Source organism: Lissotriton vulgaris, chromosome 4_1 (genome assembly GCF_964263255.1).
Source record: "Lissotriton vulgaris chromosome 4_1, aLisVul1.2, whole genome shotgun sequence".
In the NCBI taxonomy this organism is placed as follows: domain Eukaryota; kingdom Metazoa; phylum Chordata; class Amphibia; order Caudata; family Salamandridae; genus Lissotriton; species Lissotriton vulgaris.
The window spans coordinates 1,399,214,071-1,399,230,669 of record NC_141691.1 but is presented as its reverse complement, the minus strand read 5'-3'; the positions used below and the strand labels follow the sequence as shown (position 1 = coordinate 1,399,230,669).

The 16,599-nt window shown below is 51.8% G+C and overlaps 1 protein-coding gene and 1 non-coding gene across 2 annotated transcripts in view; both read right to left on the bottom strand.

Moving 5' to 3' along the window:
* Positions 1-16,599, bottom strand: part of TTC39C (tetratricopeptide repeat domain 39C) — a 512,445-nt gene that overhangs the window by 305,432 nt on the left and 190,414 nt on the right. The window lies entirely within an intron of this gene.
* On the bottom strand, positions 2,152-2,258 carry LOC147724045 (U6 spliceosomal RNA). The gene has a single exon (XR_015295422.1). It is a non-coding gene; the product is annotated as a U6 spliceosomal RNA (small nuclear RNA).

The window sequence follows — 16,599 nt, the reverse complement described above, 5'->3', positions numbered from 1 at the left end:
GGAAAGAGACAACCAGGCCGCCCAACACAGCAACACCGCAAGGGAGACCACCACCCGCGAGGGAGCCGAATCAGGAAAACTGGGAAGCAGCACCAGCGCCATCCAACAGACAGGCAAGAGCCGGAAGAATGGAAAAGGGAGCCGAAAAGAGATAGAAGGGGGACAAACCCCCGTCAACAAAGGACCCCCGGAAGGGACCGAGACGCCAAGGAGAGAACCCAGGCAGGCACCCAGGAAAGGAGCCGGAAACTATACAGAGGGGACCCGGAGGAGAACCAACCAGGGAGAGGTGAAAAAACCAAAAACCCACAGGCCCGCCCACGGCCAGAAGGGAGAAGAAGAGGCAGAAAGAAGCCTATCGGCCAGGCACGGGAACACCCCGCACAGGGAACAAGCAACCGGCCCAGGAAGAAACACAAGAAGGGAGCGAGCCGCCGAAGAGAGCACCCAGGCGGGCAAACAGACAGCCAGCCCACAACCAGACCCAGCCCAGCGAGACAAAGAAGAACCGACAGGCACAGGAGCCTGGCAGCAACACACCAAAGGCGAGAAGGACAGAAGGGCAGGGCGAAGACGAGCCCGAGCCACGATAAAAGACCCAGGAAGCCACCAGAGCCAACAGGACCCGGGACCCCAAAACCAGGGCTAAGAAACGAGGACACACCCACACCGGAAGCGCAGGGCCCCGCCAGGGAATCCCACAGCACCGCTGGAAACAAAAACAGCCAGCAAGCAAAGGGACCCCAGGAAACGCAAAGCCGGGAGCCCAAACGAGAAGGCCGGAGATCCAAAGGAAGCAGACAGGGCCAGACGGACCCAGGAGACTCCCGAACCAGGCACAAAGAGAGGCCCGACCCACAAACCACCGGAGGAGAGGCGACGAGAACACGAGCACCCAGGGCCAGAAAAGCCGCAGCCAAAAATGACCCAGGCAAGGACAGGACCAATGTGCCAAAGAAACAAAAAAGGGGTGAACCCCGCACACACCCCAGAGCACGAGGCAGGGGACAAACCCACCACAGGGACCAACAAGCTCCAGCAAGGCAGGGGAAAACCCCAGAGAAGCCAAGGAACGGCAAAACAGAAGCCAGGCGGGAAAAACAACCACAGGGAAACCACCGACCCAGCACAGACCGGGAACCCAAGCACGGCCAGAGGAAGGCACCACCAACACACGGGCAGGAGGAACCCAGCATACCCAGGAGACAGAGCGGGAAGAGTTGGGGGAAAAAGAACCAAGGAAAAGGCCAGAGGCACCGAGACCAACAGGAAGGGGAGGATCTTCGCAAGGACAGGCAGGGGCGAGAAAACACCGCCAGACCACAAGACCCAAACCACGACCAGAGGAAGGCCCCACCAAGGCAGACAACCCCAACCGGAAAACCCACGAACAGGACCCGGAGAGAAAGCACCAGCGAAACCGCCAAAGCGACCCTGCAACAAAGAGGCAGGCGCCAAAACCCCGGAACGATCAGGCAGGCACCACACAAAGGAAGCAGAGCCACCAAAGGACCAAAGCACCAAGGGCACCGAAAGTCCGGAAGAGAAGGATCGCAACACCCGACCCCCAGGGGGCAAGGAGAAGCACGGAGACAGCAGGAAGCCGACAGGAAAAAGGGCGCAAGAGCCGCCCGCCGAGACAGGGGGGAGCGGCAAAGCAGCGGACCCCGATAAGACAAGGAGAGCCCGCCAGGAGCAGAAACAGTCAGCAAGAAAACACTGACGCAGCCCAGAGACTGACGGACAGACCCCAACAGCAGGAAGCCCATAACAGACAAGCCGCAGCCCACAGCCCCCGGAAAACCCCGGAGGACGGACAACAAAGAACCAACCGGGACCGACCCCACACAAAAACAGCGGGGACAGGAGACCACAGGACAAAAGGACCACAGGCCCAAAGCCCGGAAGGCAACACAGCAAAGCATGAAGCAGAGGCCCCACAACCTAACGCCACAGGCGCCGAATAACAATCAATCCATAAATGCACCACACAAGGACACACTCAGAACAACGGTAGGGACCGGACCCCGGCCTTAGAACGGCGGGTACCACACAAGGCACAAGACACACCACCGAGCCAAAGCACCAAGGACCCAAGCCAAACCAAGGAACCCTGCGAAAAAGGCAGAGAGAGCAACCCAATGGGAGACGCCAAACATGGAACGCCACACGAAAAAGCGTGTCAACCCAGCGCAGGGACCATGCAAAACCTCACGGCATAGATCCAAGACCAGGGAATGTGCCGCTGAAGCGAGCACTGAGGAAACATGGAACGCACAAAGAACATGCGCGCCAACCACTGGCAAACTGGCAACCCCAGAGCCCCCAGGAGGCAGCCGAAGCGAACACGCCACAAGAGCACCCGCCGAGTATGCGAACCACATACGAGGAAAAGGGCGTAAGGGGAGCCAGGCAAAGGAGCAGGTGAAAACACCGTCCGAAAATCAAATGCCAGGGGACAAGGGCACAGCACAAGCGGAACCTGAACCCAGGCCAGTGCAACAGCAAAGAGCAGAAAAAACAGACGAACAGAGCAACCAAATCCAAAGGGACACCCAACAGCGACCCCAGAAGGAAGAAAGGCAGAGAGAACCCGCCAGGAGCAGAGCCCGTGACCACGAGGCCGAATACAGGCCCCTACAGAGGAAGCAGTAGACCACCGAGCCACCAGCACACAGCCCCAACAGCATGCGAGAAGCACCACAAAGGAGCCCACGCAGGCAGAAAAGGAAGAGCGAACAAACACCCGCAGAAGAGGGGCCGGCAACAGGAGACAGCCCCAAGGAAAAAACCAAAAAACAGACCCCACTGAGACAACCCACGACACCGGGAAGGCAAACAGTGGGGGCGAGCACGCAGACCCAGCCCCCGCACAGAGACCAGGAGCCCAAGGACCGAAAGGCAAAAATAACAAGCCAGAACAAAAAGCAACCCTGCAACGGCCAGATCAGCATGCCGACATAAGAACACCATGCCACAGATCCGAAGACGGCAATATACGCCCCCCTAAAACATAGAAGTCACACAGAACACGCAGCACCCCTCCGGACCGCAGGAGCGAGAGGGAGACAGACGTCCACAGCACCAGTGCCGGGAATAACGTCAGACAAACGATAAAGGGGGCAGGCAAGCAAGGCAAAGCTCCCCTGACTAGCCCAAACTCCGAGCAACAGCAGGAATAAGCAAAGCACAACAAAGACTGAGGAAAGAAAACGCCCATGAAAGCGCACCCACCTACAAACACCCGGTAGTAACGCCAGAAAAAGGAGAAGAGGCGCCCCCAGAGCACACAACAGCACCCGTCCACAGCCAGCAACAACAGCACGCCAAAGAACACAGCGCCCATGTACTCCATGAAGAACTTGCGACACATGAAAACTCACGCCGTGCAATTCTAAAACAGCTGAACACGGAAAGGAAAACAAGGGAGACCGGACCGCAGTTGGAGAGCAAGGAGGAGCGCATGCGCGTGCGCAAGACACTCCCAAACACAACACGGGGCCGAAAGAAGCCAATGCAACCGTCCACAAAAACGGAGCCGGGAAAAAACACGAAGCCCCCCCCAGGAGTGGAAAGAACAAGCCTGCGACTGGGACTGCCCCTGCCCTGGACGACAAGCCGGTAAGCCCAGCAGCGCCGAAGAGCACGCTCCGACATAAAAACGGAAGCGGAGCCCAGCCTCAACCCGCGCCGAGAGTCAGCCCCATGTGCACTACACTGCACGGGACCCGAGGGAAACGCAAAAGACCCCACGGGGACCGCGGGCGTGAACCAAAGAACGGCCCACGGGGACCCCCCAAGCAGACAGCAGGAGAGGGAAACCCGAAAAAAGGCCCAGCAACTGGCAACGCACCGCGGCCGCACAAGGCAGCGATAGGGGGCGGGTTGGAACAGCCGAAGCCACCACGCCCCGTTCACCCAGCCCGAGACCGGGAGCGGGGAAACCAGGGAAAAACGAAATCCCAGGCCAAAAGAGCAAACGCTCATAACGCCCACACAGCCGGGAGGACAGAAGGGGCCGCAAAGCAGAGCCCCAGACCACCCCGGCCCTCCCCCCTGCAAAACCTTGGCACGCTAGGGCATAGCCTACCCGGTCCCCACAGGAACCCGGGGGAAGGGGGGAGGGGTCCAAGAGCCCAGAGTCCGCTAGAGCAGGACCACCAACCAAGGACCCAAGTACCTACTACAGCAGGCACCACTTACCTGAAAGCTCTGGAGAATCTGCAGCGCAGAACTAAAAAAAACAGGCTGATGGGTTGGGCCGGCCCGCCTCTTATGGAGGTCAGGTGGTAATGGGTCGGCCATCTTGGGAAGGGATGGGAGGCATGGGAGGCTAACTTTTTGCTTTGGAGGGTTCTGGTGTGGAGCTGAATCTCACTATGTAAGTCATGTGGAGAGGAAGACTAACGAGGAGGTAATGAGTCGGTTCCTTACTGGTGGGGGAGGTAATCCGTTGGTTTCCGGACAAACAGCCTAGAGTCCTTACTGTGGTGCGTGTTGATGAAGAGTCAGCGTCGAGGGACGAAGCATGAAAAATCCAGACCCAGTGTGTCAATGCAGGGGCTTCATTGATTTCATCACTGCAAGGCAGGCACTACATCGATTATTTTTATTATTATTATTATTATTATTATTATTTATTTTTGTAGAGCGCGTAGTCACCCAGAGGTATCCCAGCGCTAAAAGATCCTATCTCCTAAGTTCAGTGGGACAAGGGAAGAGAAGAGGGAAGGGGAGGGGGCACAGAAGATCAGGGTTACGGACGAGCATAGTTCATTGCGGAAAAAGGTGAGTTTTGAGCCACTTCCTGAAGCGAAGGTATTGTGGTTCGAGTCGCAGGTCGCGGGGGAGTGAGTTCCAGAGACGTGCAGTATGGACTGAGAAACGTCTTCCTCCTGAGCGGGCTTTCTTGAATCTGGGGATAGCAATGAAGTTTTCCGTGTCCGAGCGGAGGGGTCTTGAGGATTTGTAGGATGTGATGAGTTTCCTAAGAACAGGGGGGCCTTGATTTTGTAGTAGTTTGTGAGCTAGACACAGGGCCTTGAATTTGACCCGCTCCCTTATAGGAAGCCAGTGGAGGAGTTTTAAGGCAGGTTTGGCCGAAGCTCTGGTAGGGTCTTTGTGAGAATCCGGGCCTCAATGTTCTGAATTCTCTGAAGCTTATTCAGCGTCGCTTCGGGGGCGCCCAGGTAGATCACATTGCTATAATCAAGCCTCGAAAGTATTAGGCCTTGAATTAGCAGCTTTTGGAAGTTGGAGGGCAAAAGGGGCAGGACTTTCCTTAACGATTTCAGGAGCCCGAAGCATGTCCCGGCTACTTTCTTTGCCTGCGCGATAAATGACAGATTCGTCAGCCATGAGCTGGTGTGTGTCAGAGTCGGAGAGGGTGCCACAGACGTCGGTGACATGGTGCTTGGGACTCATGCTGCAAAAAATTTTCGGAATGCTCCAATGGCGCGCTGGGGCCTGCGATGAAAGCTGTGGTCGATGTTTCCAGCGGGAACTACGCTTCGGTGCAAGCAGCGGCGATGCGTTGAGCGTTTGCAGCGAATTGTCGAGAAAACAGGCGACAGGAGTTGATGCCTGGATTTTCAGATGGCATCTGCTCTTCCATTTATAAAGCGCATGGTTACATCTAACGGTGTGTCCCCGCTCTATAGAGCGAATCTCACAGCAATAGGGAGAAAGAAAGGGGGTTTGGTTTCCATAGCAGACATAGAAGAGACCAGGGCGGAGCAGACCTTACACATTTTAATGCTGGAGACCTGAACAGCCAGGTTTTTTTTTTTTTTTTTTTGGAAAACCTTTATTTGTAGAAAAAGTACACTGCTATTCAGCCATACATCCCGGAGGCCAGGCAGCATCATGGTAGCAAGTAAAATCGTGTACAATACTGTTCGCAGAAGCAATCAGGTTTCATTTTCAGTAGCATTGAACTTAATATTAAATAAACCAAGAATAAGAAAGCCTCAAAAAAGGCTAGGAGAAAGAGGTGTGCACTAGGCACGAAAGAGAGTCAAAGAGGAGAAATGAAGGCTGAGGACGGTACAGAAGCAGTGGACTTGTGTAGCGGGAGGGGGTCGAGGGCCGTACACCCAAGACAGCACACAATAACAGTGACAACAGTGAGGCACGTGGGGGGTAGCACACCAGGATAACCTATCTGGAACTGCGGGTAAGGGGTCCTATGGGGAAAGCTGGACATCAGGGTCAATCTCTACTGGGGGGTCGCAAATATCACCTCTATAGGAGTTCCAGGCTCCCCACACAGACCTCCACATTTTAGGCTTGCCCCTGGCCACATACACCGTCTTCTCACGCAGCATGCACCAGTCCATATTAGTTTCCCATAAACTGAGCGAGGGGGGAGCAGGCGCACCCCATTTCTGGGCGATGTCCCTCTTGGCCACCATGTTGCCCAGGGTGACCCAACGGGTCTGGGCTACACTGTAGTCATTCGGACACCAAACATTGAGAAGGCATCGCCGGGCCTCAGCCGGTAGGGCCACCCCAGTCACTTCTTCCATCACCTCGTGCACTCGCGTCCAATACCGGGCAACTCCAGGACATTCCCATATGATGTGCAGGAAGGTAGCAAGCATACCACAACCCCTCCGACACAGGCCATCTGTTGAAAGTCCCATATGTAGGAGTCTGGGGCCGGTTACATACACCCTGTGTAGTATCTTCAACTGAACAAGGCGGAGTCGCGCTGATATGGCCACCTCCCTGGGGGAGGAGACCGCTGATTGCCACTCCTCGTCGTCCATCTCAATACCATCATTCACCCAGTGCAGTCTCAATCGCTCAAGCAAATCCACTCTCACATTAATAAGCTTTTTGTACGTCAAGGAGATAGCGCTGTCCGGCATGTGACCGTCCAGCACCCGATCCTCCAGGGGTGATGACTCAGGGATCGCATCCTCTCCCGATATGTGAGGGGAGAGGGCATGGCTAAGCTGGGCGAGTCGGAAATATTCCGTCGCCGCCAGCTGGAACTCAGACTGTAGCACTTCAAACGACTTGATCCTCCCCCTTACCATCATGTCCCCAACCTTAGAAATTCCAATGGTGTCCCATCTGTCGAAGCCCTTGGTATTCCACAGCTTTCCCAGTATGTCTGAGTCATACAAAGGGGTGGCCATGGTAACCCTATCTTTCCAGCCCAGAGTGTCAGTGACCGAGCGCCATATATGCACCATCGTTTTGGTGGGGCCCGTCAGTTTCCGGTCCAAGGACCTGGAGTATAATGCTCTATAGTAGTTACCGTCTTGCACGAGCCACCGATCCATGGCGTAGCCCGGACTGGCCGTCGGGCCGTAGAGGCCGTGATTGATGGCCGCGAGCTGGGACGCCCAGTAGTAGCGTCGCATATCCGGCAGGGCGATACCCCCATCGTAGCACGGTATGGTCAACTTGAGCAACGAGATTCGTGGTCTTCCATCCCACAACAGCGCTCGCTGCAAGGATTCGATCTCTCCAAAGTATTTGGCCGGGACCGGATCCTGGGTGTTTTGCAAAGCGTAGAGGAAGCGAGGCAGAGCCATCATTTTGAACAACGCAGCTCTGCCCATTAGGGAGATCGGTAGCTTCTTCCATCCCTCGACGACCCTGCGTAACCGCGCCAGTGGTGGTAGTAGGTTGTGTGAGTAACGGGCTCGGGGATCTCGCGACACGTAAATGCCCAGGTACCGAAAGCCCTGCTGGGCTATCTGTATTGAGCACCCTCGGCGGAGGCGCGGAGTGTCTCCACACAACGTGTACAAAGAGGATTTTGACCAGTTGATCACCAAGCCAGAATGGGCCCCGAAGGTCCCCAGCAGGTCAAAAACCACAATGAGCGAGTGGCAGGGAGAGGTGAGATACAAGAGGATGTCGTCCGCGTAAAGCGACACTCGGTCCTCAAATCCAGGGGACCACGTTATCCCGGAGACGTCTGGGTGTGTCCTGATCCAAGCCGCCAGGGGTTCCAGTGCCAGGGCGAACAGGAGCGGCGAGAGCGGACAACCTTGCCTGGTGCCCCTGTGCAGCGCAAAGGAGGCCGACAGCCGACCATTGACGGCCACATTAGCCAGCGGTGCGGAATACAGCAGCCGGACCCAACCGATGTAAGCGGGCCCAAACCCCACTTTGGCTAGGACTGCCCACAAGTAGTTCCACTCCAGCGAGTCGAAAGCCATAGTGGCGTCAAGAGAGGCGAGAACTGCGGGCTCACGAAGCAAGTGAGCACGTGCCATGACCGCGTGAAGCCGCCTCAAGTTGAGTGCCGTGTTCCGGTGCGGTATGAAGCCGGATTGGTCCGGGTGAACCAGGTCCGAGATCACTCCCACTAGCCGGTTGGCCAACAGTTTGGCCAGGATCTTAGGTTCGGCATTCAGGAGTGAGATGGGTCTATAGGACCGGCACAAGTCACGCGGTTTTCCCTCCTTGTGGATCACCACAATGGTGGCGAGTCGTTGGTCGAGGGGGAGTTCTCCCGTTTCGCGGGCTTCAAGGAACATATTTAACAATGGTGCAGCAAGCGCGTCGGCCTTGAGTTTATAAAGCTCGACCGGGATACCGTTGGGTCCCGGTGCTTTGCCAGAGCGCAGCGAACGGATCGCCAAGGCTACCTCATCCACAGACAGGTCCCGGTCCATGTCGTCTCGTTCGAGATCCGAGAGGCAGGGAAGGTCGACGTCCTCCAGAAAGGAGGCCGAAGCAGACTCTGGGAGAGGATTCGCGGAGGTATAGACCCCTTCGAAGTATTCAGCGAAGGACCCAACTATAGCCGCCGGGTCCGTCAGGGACAAGCCATCCTCACCCACCAGTTCTGGGACCACCCGGGACGCCAGCTCCCGTCTATCCAGCCACGCCAAGAGTTTGCCCGCCTTGTCACCCGAGTCATATATTCTGCCCTGCTGTTCCCTGCTCAAGGCTTTCGCCGCGTCAGTGGCGGTCGCCCGCAGTTCGGACTGTTTGAGGGAGAGAGCGTGAAGTAGGTCGGGAGACGGGCCCAGCTCCAGTTGGGAACTCAGGTCAGCGAGATCAGACTCCAGCCGCACCACTTCCTCATCCCGGCGACGGCGGGCTTCCGCAATCAGGGAGAAGGCCTCACCACGGAGCACAGTTTTAAAGGCCTCCCAAAGGGAGACGGCGGAGTCAACGGAGCCAGTATTCTCGGCGAAGTACCGGTCCATAGCATTAGTCAGGAGTGCCCTGGTCTTCGGATCGCGGAAGTACCACGGGTTGATGGGAGCCACTCGCGAAGACACGGGAATCTGGAAGTCAAAAGAGACCCAAACCGGGGAATGATCCGAAATGCCCCTATCTAAGAGACGCGCGGTGGACACAGACTGTGCCTGGGCCGCCGGGGTGAGGACATAATCTATTCTAGAAAGGCTACCGTGGGCACCCGAGAGGAAAGTGTACTGCCGCTGGGTGGGGTGTAACAATCGCCAGCAATCAATCATCCCCATGGAACTCAGAAAATCAGGCAGCCAGGACTGGGAAGGGCGGAGATCCCTGGATGGAAAACGATCCAAGTCCCCCGAGACTACAGAGTTGAAATCGCCTCCCACCAGCAATAATCCCTCGGGGAGACCTAAAATGGCGCCACTCAGGTCCCTGTAAGTAGTCTCCTGCAGCCCCGGGGGAACATAAACCGAAACCAAAACTAGCGTGCGGCCCTCCCATTTGCCCACCACAGCCACGTATCTGCCTCTTTCATCAGCTAGTACAGACTCCACCTCCAACGGGAGGGACGTGCGCACCATGATGCCCACCCCTCTGGAACCCGAGGAGAACCCCGAATGTGCCACCATTTTGTATCCATGTCTATTCAATGCTTTACAGGCATGACCCACCAAGTGGGTCTCTTGTAGAAAAACCACATCAGGCGAGCAGCGCTTGAGCATTTGCAACACGACACCCCTCTTAATACGGTCCCCCAACCCGTTCACATTCCAGCTCAACAAATTAAGAGATTTACCCCCCATCATCAAGGACATTCCGCGCCCCCACCCCCACCCACAATAGCGCCCACAGCGTTAACATATCAGTCCAGTGGTTCCTCAGCCAGAACAAAGAGTAAAACAAGGAAAGAAGTTGAAAAAACACACCCCAACTACCCACCACCCTGCACCCCTGCATTAGACTATAATCCACCCCAACTAGCAGTGTGCCTGTCGCCCCTTAACTAATCTAGAAGAAGCCTACAGAGGAGAAAGGAGGCATCCCATCCCCCCCGTCATCCCCCATATTAAGTACAAAACGAGTCAAACCTACAGCAGCAATGTCAATAGCTGAAGCCCCTTACGGCGGCCCAGCTCTCGGAAAGTCAAGTCACCAAACACTTATTCCTGTGCTTCCGCGCCCTCGGTGGTCTCCTCCGTCTGGTCGGCCGGTTCACGACGATCCTGGGGCAGGGTATCAAGCCAGTGCCCCACCTCATCTGGGAAGTCAAAGAAGAAGGTCCGGTGGTCACGCTCGATGCGGAGCTTGGCAGGATAAAGCATGGAGTAACGCAGGCCCATTTCCCTCAGTCTCCGTTTCACCCCCGTAAAGCTCTGGCGCTTTTTCTGGACAGCCTGGGTGAAATCCGGGAAGAAGTTCACATCAGAGTTCTGGAAGCGGAGAGGGCCCGCGGTCCTCGATGCCTGCAGGATAGCGTCTCTGTCCCTGTAGTTGAACAGCCTCGCGATGATGGGGCGAGGGGAGGCGCCCGATTTCGGCGGCCCACCCGGGATCCTGTGGGCCCTTTCCACCGAAAAGAACTTACTCAGGCCCCCCGGTGCCAAGTTCTTAACCACCAGTTCTTCCACAAAGAGCTCAGTCGAGTCCTCCTCGGCCTTTTCCGGTACTCCGGTGATGCGTACGTTTTGGCGCCGCGCGCGACCCTCGAACTCGTCCAGTCGACGCGCTAGCAATCCATTAGCCATTTTCAGGTCGCGCACCTCCATCTGTACATCGGACACATCAGTGACCAGGCTGGAAGTCTTGAGATCCAGCGATTTCACCCGGTCATTAGTTTTCCCGAGGTCGGTCCTGATGAGGTTTAACTCAATCTTCAGGGAGTCAACCTTGCTGGACAGTTCCTCGCGGAGAGTGTGCATCTCCGTCTTCACCCCCGTTATCGCTCCCATGACGTCTCGAAGTGTTATCTCGGAGTCGTCCGGTGATTCCTCCCTTCTCGAGTCTTTAGTACGACCCGCCAGTACCGGTGATCCCTTAGACTAGGAGAATCGCTCCGGAATGGTGGACTGGGACTGGGATGGTTTCCTGCTGATCCGCTGGGACTTGCCTATGTCCGGACCACCCTTGCCCGCCATGTTGGCACTCTCGGGACGGGGGGACTCCAGGGGTGAAAAAGTCTAGTATAGTATGCACAATGCACACGACGGTATCTCCAAAGTCCTGTGTTGAGACCGCACAGCAAGGCGCTCAAGGATCAGAAGCACCCATCGGGAAGACGAAGCGTAGGCAGGGAGGTACCATGTGGAGACACCGCTGTACCCTTCTACGGTCGCCAGTGACGCGGGCGGAGCCTCCGGGGTCCGTCGAGCTAACTAAGTCCAGGAATGTCAGATTTCCATTCCGAAAGCGGGTGCCGCATCAGGACCGGCTTAGCAATCGATTCCCACAATCGTGGGACAGGATGGGTCGCAGGATTATTGCGGAGGATCGGGAGGTCTTCGGAGCTCCGAGCTCACGCGGCCATCTTGGTCGCCGGCGAAGCTCCTCCAACAGCCAGGTTTTAAGTCATTTACGAAAGGTCCTTTCCAATGGTTCTGATCTCAAGGTCGACAGTAAAGAGTTCTATATCTTGCCTGCCAGATAACCGAAGGATCGAGCCCCCAGCCTGGACTTCTGCACTTGAGGCACCTTTAGAAGGTTCGCACCAGTGGATCTTAAGTTCCGTGAGGTAGTATAGGGGATTAAAATAGAGCACATGTATCTTATGCCTTTTCCTGTCAGAATTTTGTGACAATGGCACATCGCTTTTTACTTAATTATTTTCTCAACTACAAGTCAGTGTAGAGTCGTCAAGGCATTTGAGATGGATGTCCTTCTTGGATGATTAAAACCAAGCGGGCTGCCGCATTTTGAATCCATTGTCAAATTTATACTCCCATCAGCTTGGTCCCGATCTATATTAGTTCCAGTGCTTAAGAAGGCTTGTAGAGATGATCATTCCTGCTATTTCCCTGGTCGATACAGAAGTGAAAATCCTGGGCCTGGTGATTGTAAACCGATTAAGGGACTGGTCTGCCTCCCAGTAAATAATATCTAATAGGCAATATCGCTTTAGGTCAGGGATGGGGTGAGCACTCACTTGACCTGTGCTTGATCGTTTAAAAATGCACCAAGGAAAGAAGTGGGCGGTGCATTTAGCCTTCATGGATCCCAACTCTAACAGAGTGAAGTGGGATAAGCTCTGGGCAGTGCTAGGTTCCTTGGCGGTTGAGGAGGGCATTGTTTGTCTCCTGAGACATCTGCACCGCAACCTCTCAGCACCAGTCAGGTACGGGGTAGGTGGGGAGCGCACCAAGCGATTTAGTCTTAAGAAGGGAGCCTGCTGGCGGTGTATTCTGGTCCACTTTTTATTTATTCTAAATATAAATTATTTAAAGTAATTCTTAGTTAAAAGTGGTCAGGATTTTCCCCTAGAAGGCAGGAGGCCCCCGACACCGTTCTAATCTCGAGAACGGCGGTCGGGCTGCAGAAATTGTAGGATGCTTTTTCAGCTTTCATGGAGGGGTTGGGCCTGAGCAAGAACGTGCAAAATTCACAGATCTTGGTGGTGGGCCCCAAGTCCACCAGAATAAGAAAATGTTGTATAAACTGTTAGGAACTCAGAAAGGTAAAATCTTTCACATACTTAAGTTTATTATTTGATGCTGCTTCTTTATGGTCGCTTTTGGAACAACCACCCACTATGTTTTTGATTTTGCCAGGGGGTAGAACACCAGTCCATTGAGGCAATGATTCAAATCTACAAAGCAAAGTGCCCCCCTGTGGTTACTTATAGGGGTGGGATCTGGGGTTTCATCCAGGCCTATCAAATTCAAGAAGAAGAAAATAAATTCTTTAGGCAGCTCTTGTCTCTCCCTTACTCAGCCCCCACCTTTACCATCAATGAAGAGTTTAGCCTTGGGTACGTCTCTGGCATTCTCCAGTTGCACCCTTTGCTGTTGTGGGTAGCTGTGTGGTGCAAATATGAATCGTGCAATATTGGTAAAAGGTCTATCTTTAGTTGATGCCCTAGACATACCAATGGACGTAACACATTAAAGACAGCTCCAGGCCCCGGGGAAGGCCACAGCTGTTTGTACAATCATGATAGCTGATCATCACGTTTGGACAATAATGCTTTCTTTATCTGCAATATATGGAGCGGGAGGGGCATGCTTTGCTTAAACCTGCGGTGAGACAATATATTCTAGTCACAACGACGATTTCAATAGAGCCATATTTGCACTATGATATACCCACTTATCACCGATACTTACTGAACTGCTTCAGAATTAATATGGGGCATCATTTAGTAGGCGCCCCCAGGGATTGGCTAAAGGATTCCGATAGGCCCCTTGTACCTCTGATAATAAATCCGTTCCAGACACTTTTCACTTTATGATGGTGTGCGTTCAATGTAGCTATTTTTGTGCCACAAGTACATCTGCCCTTTGTTGAAAGATCTGCATTTTAACCAGATTCGACCTGCCCTTTTATATCTGCAATTACTCCCTTCAGTTCAGGTATGTTACCACATGGCTTGGGTTATGTCATGAATTAGGTTTTTAGAACTTGGGTTGTTTAATTGTTGCTTGCCTTATATGTTATATTGCATAGTATTTTAAGGCAGTGTGGCCTGGTTGTTGATTTCGTTTGTGAATGTTGTTTTAGCTTATTTGCACGACCATTACTGAACTGTATATAGTTTATGGTCATCAATTTTGCACAACACACCTTATCCCTGTTCATGATCTTGGATTATGCTGAATGAACGGACTATGAGTTGCTAACTGAGTTTTTTATACTAAGAAATTTCGTCTGTACTTCGGTCTTTAACTGAATCGGAGTTGATGCAAGTTATTTTATCATGCTATATGGTTTTTATATGTTTTTATGATGCACGCTTCTATGGTTATCTATCACCAAAATAAAGTATATTGATTGATTGACACTAATATTGCTATTGTCCATACTTGTGTAGAGAAGGGGATATATGTTTGCCACTAACATTACACTCACTCCAGTAGAGGGTCTCGCGCGTCTTCCTAAATCACTACTATAGATTGATCACCTACTTCTAGCTCATTGTGACACTCTTTCCAGTCCTGGATTTTATGACAGAGTTTATGCATTCCAAGCCTCATTTTGCTTCCATTATAATAATTAGACTAACACACTCTGGTATTAATGATGTGACTGTGAACAGTTAAGAAATTGAGACAGTGGCTGTGATGACCTGAAGTCAGATGGTCAATTGACACTATTTTCTTGTCATGATGGTCAATATGAAATACTTTTTCAGTACCAAAGGATGTATTCAACATGTTTACTCTAAAGTGCTAGACATCTAGCTGACAAGTGAAACAAGCATAACAAACCTAGTAGGACTGGCCTTGGCAAAATGGTGTGACACTTCATTATGTTTTATTGGAGGGCTATGCAACAGAAATAAAAAGAAGAAAATAAACTAGGTGTGCCTAAATGTGGCAACCATATGCTTAAAAGAAACATTTGAAATTGAAAACATAAATGATCACACTAAATTTAAATATAACAGCACAAGAGTGTCTTAGCAGGCAGGTGTACTTGGAACAAGTGTAGAAACACTGAACAGTTTAAAAACACATCAGATTAAAATATGACACTTATAAGTGAAAAGAAAGGTTGCCACTGGCTTTAAATTCCTGCATCAAAACCAAATTGATTACGTTTAAGTGGAGGGCGCCCCATTCTCTTTTGATTTCCCTTTAACTCCTCTCTTTTTTGTAGATTTCAATTACTGTAACCTGACGACATAGCTCACTCAATGAAAAAACACATTGGCAAAGTAGAGCATGGGCCCACAGGGCTGGGATGGAAATACTCTTCTTTTTAGGCTGATCTACACATGTAATTAGGTCATATTGAGGTTCACAGGGCAAGACAGCCAATAGCGGAACCACTGCACAATGCTGTGTGATGTGGGGTGCAGCGCAACAGATGAATGACAGTTGAAGGGTCCAATAGATGAACACGGTTGATCTAAAGCCTCCCTACATATGTATGTATTTTTGATTTCAGAATTATTTTGATTGCAAGAGGCTGGAAAGATAACCTTTGCTATAGGCAAGATCTAAAAAAAAAAAGGAGTTCAGAAAATATCTAAGCAATTCCCTCTATTTCAAAGGGGGATGTTCCTTTTCTACATAAAAATAGTGAATCAGACTCTCCATGCATTTGAGAGGGATGCGTTGTTAATAACACTCCAATGGGACAGTCCTGTCTACTTCCGGAAGAGATAAATAGAGAACTGTAAAAAACTGACTACAAGGAACTCTGTGTCAGAAAGAAACAATCAATCATATCTATTGCACTCTGGGAAGCAATTTCACATTTACTGGGCTCGCATTGCATTGCTTAAGTAAGCAACTAAGGAAAACCAAAATCTTGCTGGGTTACGTGAAGCACTTAACCTCTAACCAGAAGTAAGGAAAATCCAGGAAACCAATGTGACCAACGGCCATTCACCCCATTTTATTCCAGAGGGACTTGTCATAAACTGGGATACCCACTAAACTAAGCATCATGCATGATCACTCAGCAGTAATTGATTGTTCATCCAAAAGGACCTTTATTAATTTTAAATTCCATTAAGATTCCTTTGTAGTGGCCAAAAGTGAAGGAGTAGAGCTTTCCCATTTAGGGAATTCATCCCTAGCACTGGGATAACAATACTTGAACAGCCAAATCTGAGGTGCAAGTTGGTAGGTCAGTTATAATAAAATAAGAGGACTTGTCTTTAATAGAGGCAGCGCATTATGACATGTTTCTAATGATAATCAAAAGTACTAGTGGTCATAAATAACTGTCACAAAAAAGCAGCAGAAAGATATCGAGACATGGCATAATGTGCATTCGTAAAGTGCACATGCATTCTCTGGGGCATCTCGGCACTGAATAAAAGATTTTTTCTGCCACGCAGCTCAATGGTTCTCTTTTTATTAACCCTCAAAGAGTGAGGGCAGGATTCCAACTTGTGACCATGAGGTCTAACACAGATACGTGGAGTGAAAGCATTAATCCACAGAGCTACCAGAACTGCCTGAATTGTATCCAAGTGGAAACAACAGGGATGACACTAAAGTCAGAAAGGAGACAACATTACTCTGCAACTAGTGCAGTACAACAAGAAAAGATATAGTATTCTAAATTTGAAAAAGCCTGGTCTATCTGGCTAGAATCCCACGTTACACATTGAAGCGGGATGCAGATAAAACCTTTCTAGACTGTTTTATGAAGCTAGGCGCTCTTTACAGAAGAACACATTGAAAGGAGAGGATTACAAATATTGGCTTCAAATGCCTATGAAATATTCCTGCTTTCAAGATGCAAGCATAGATACTGCTC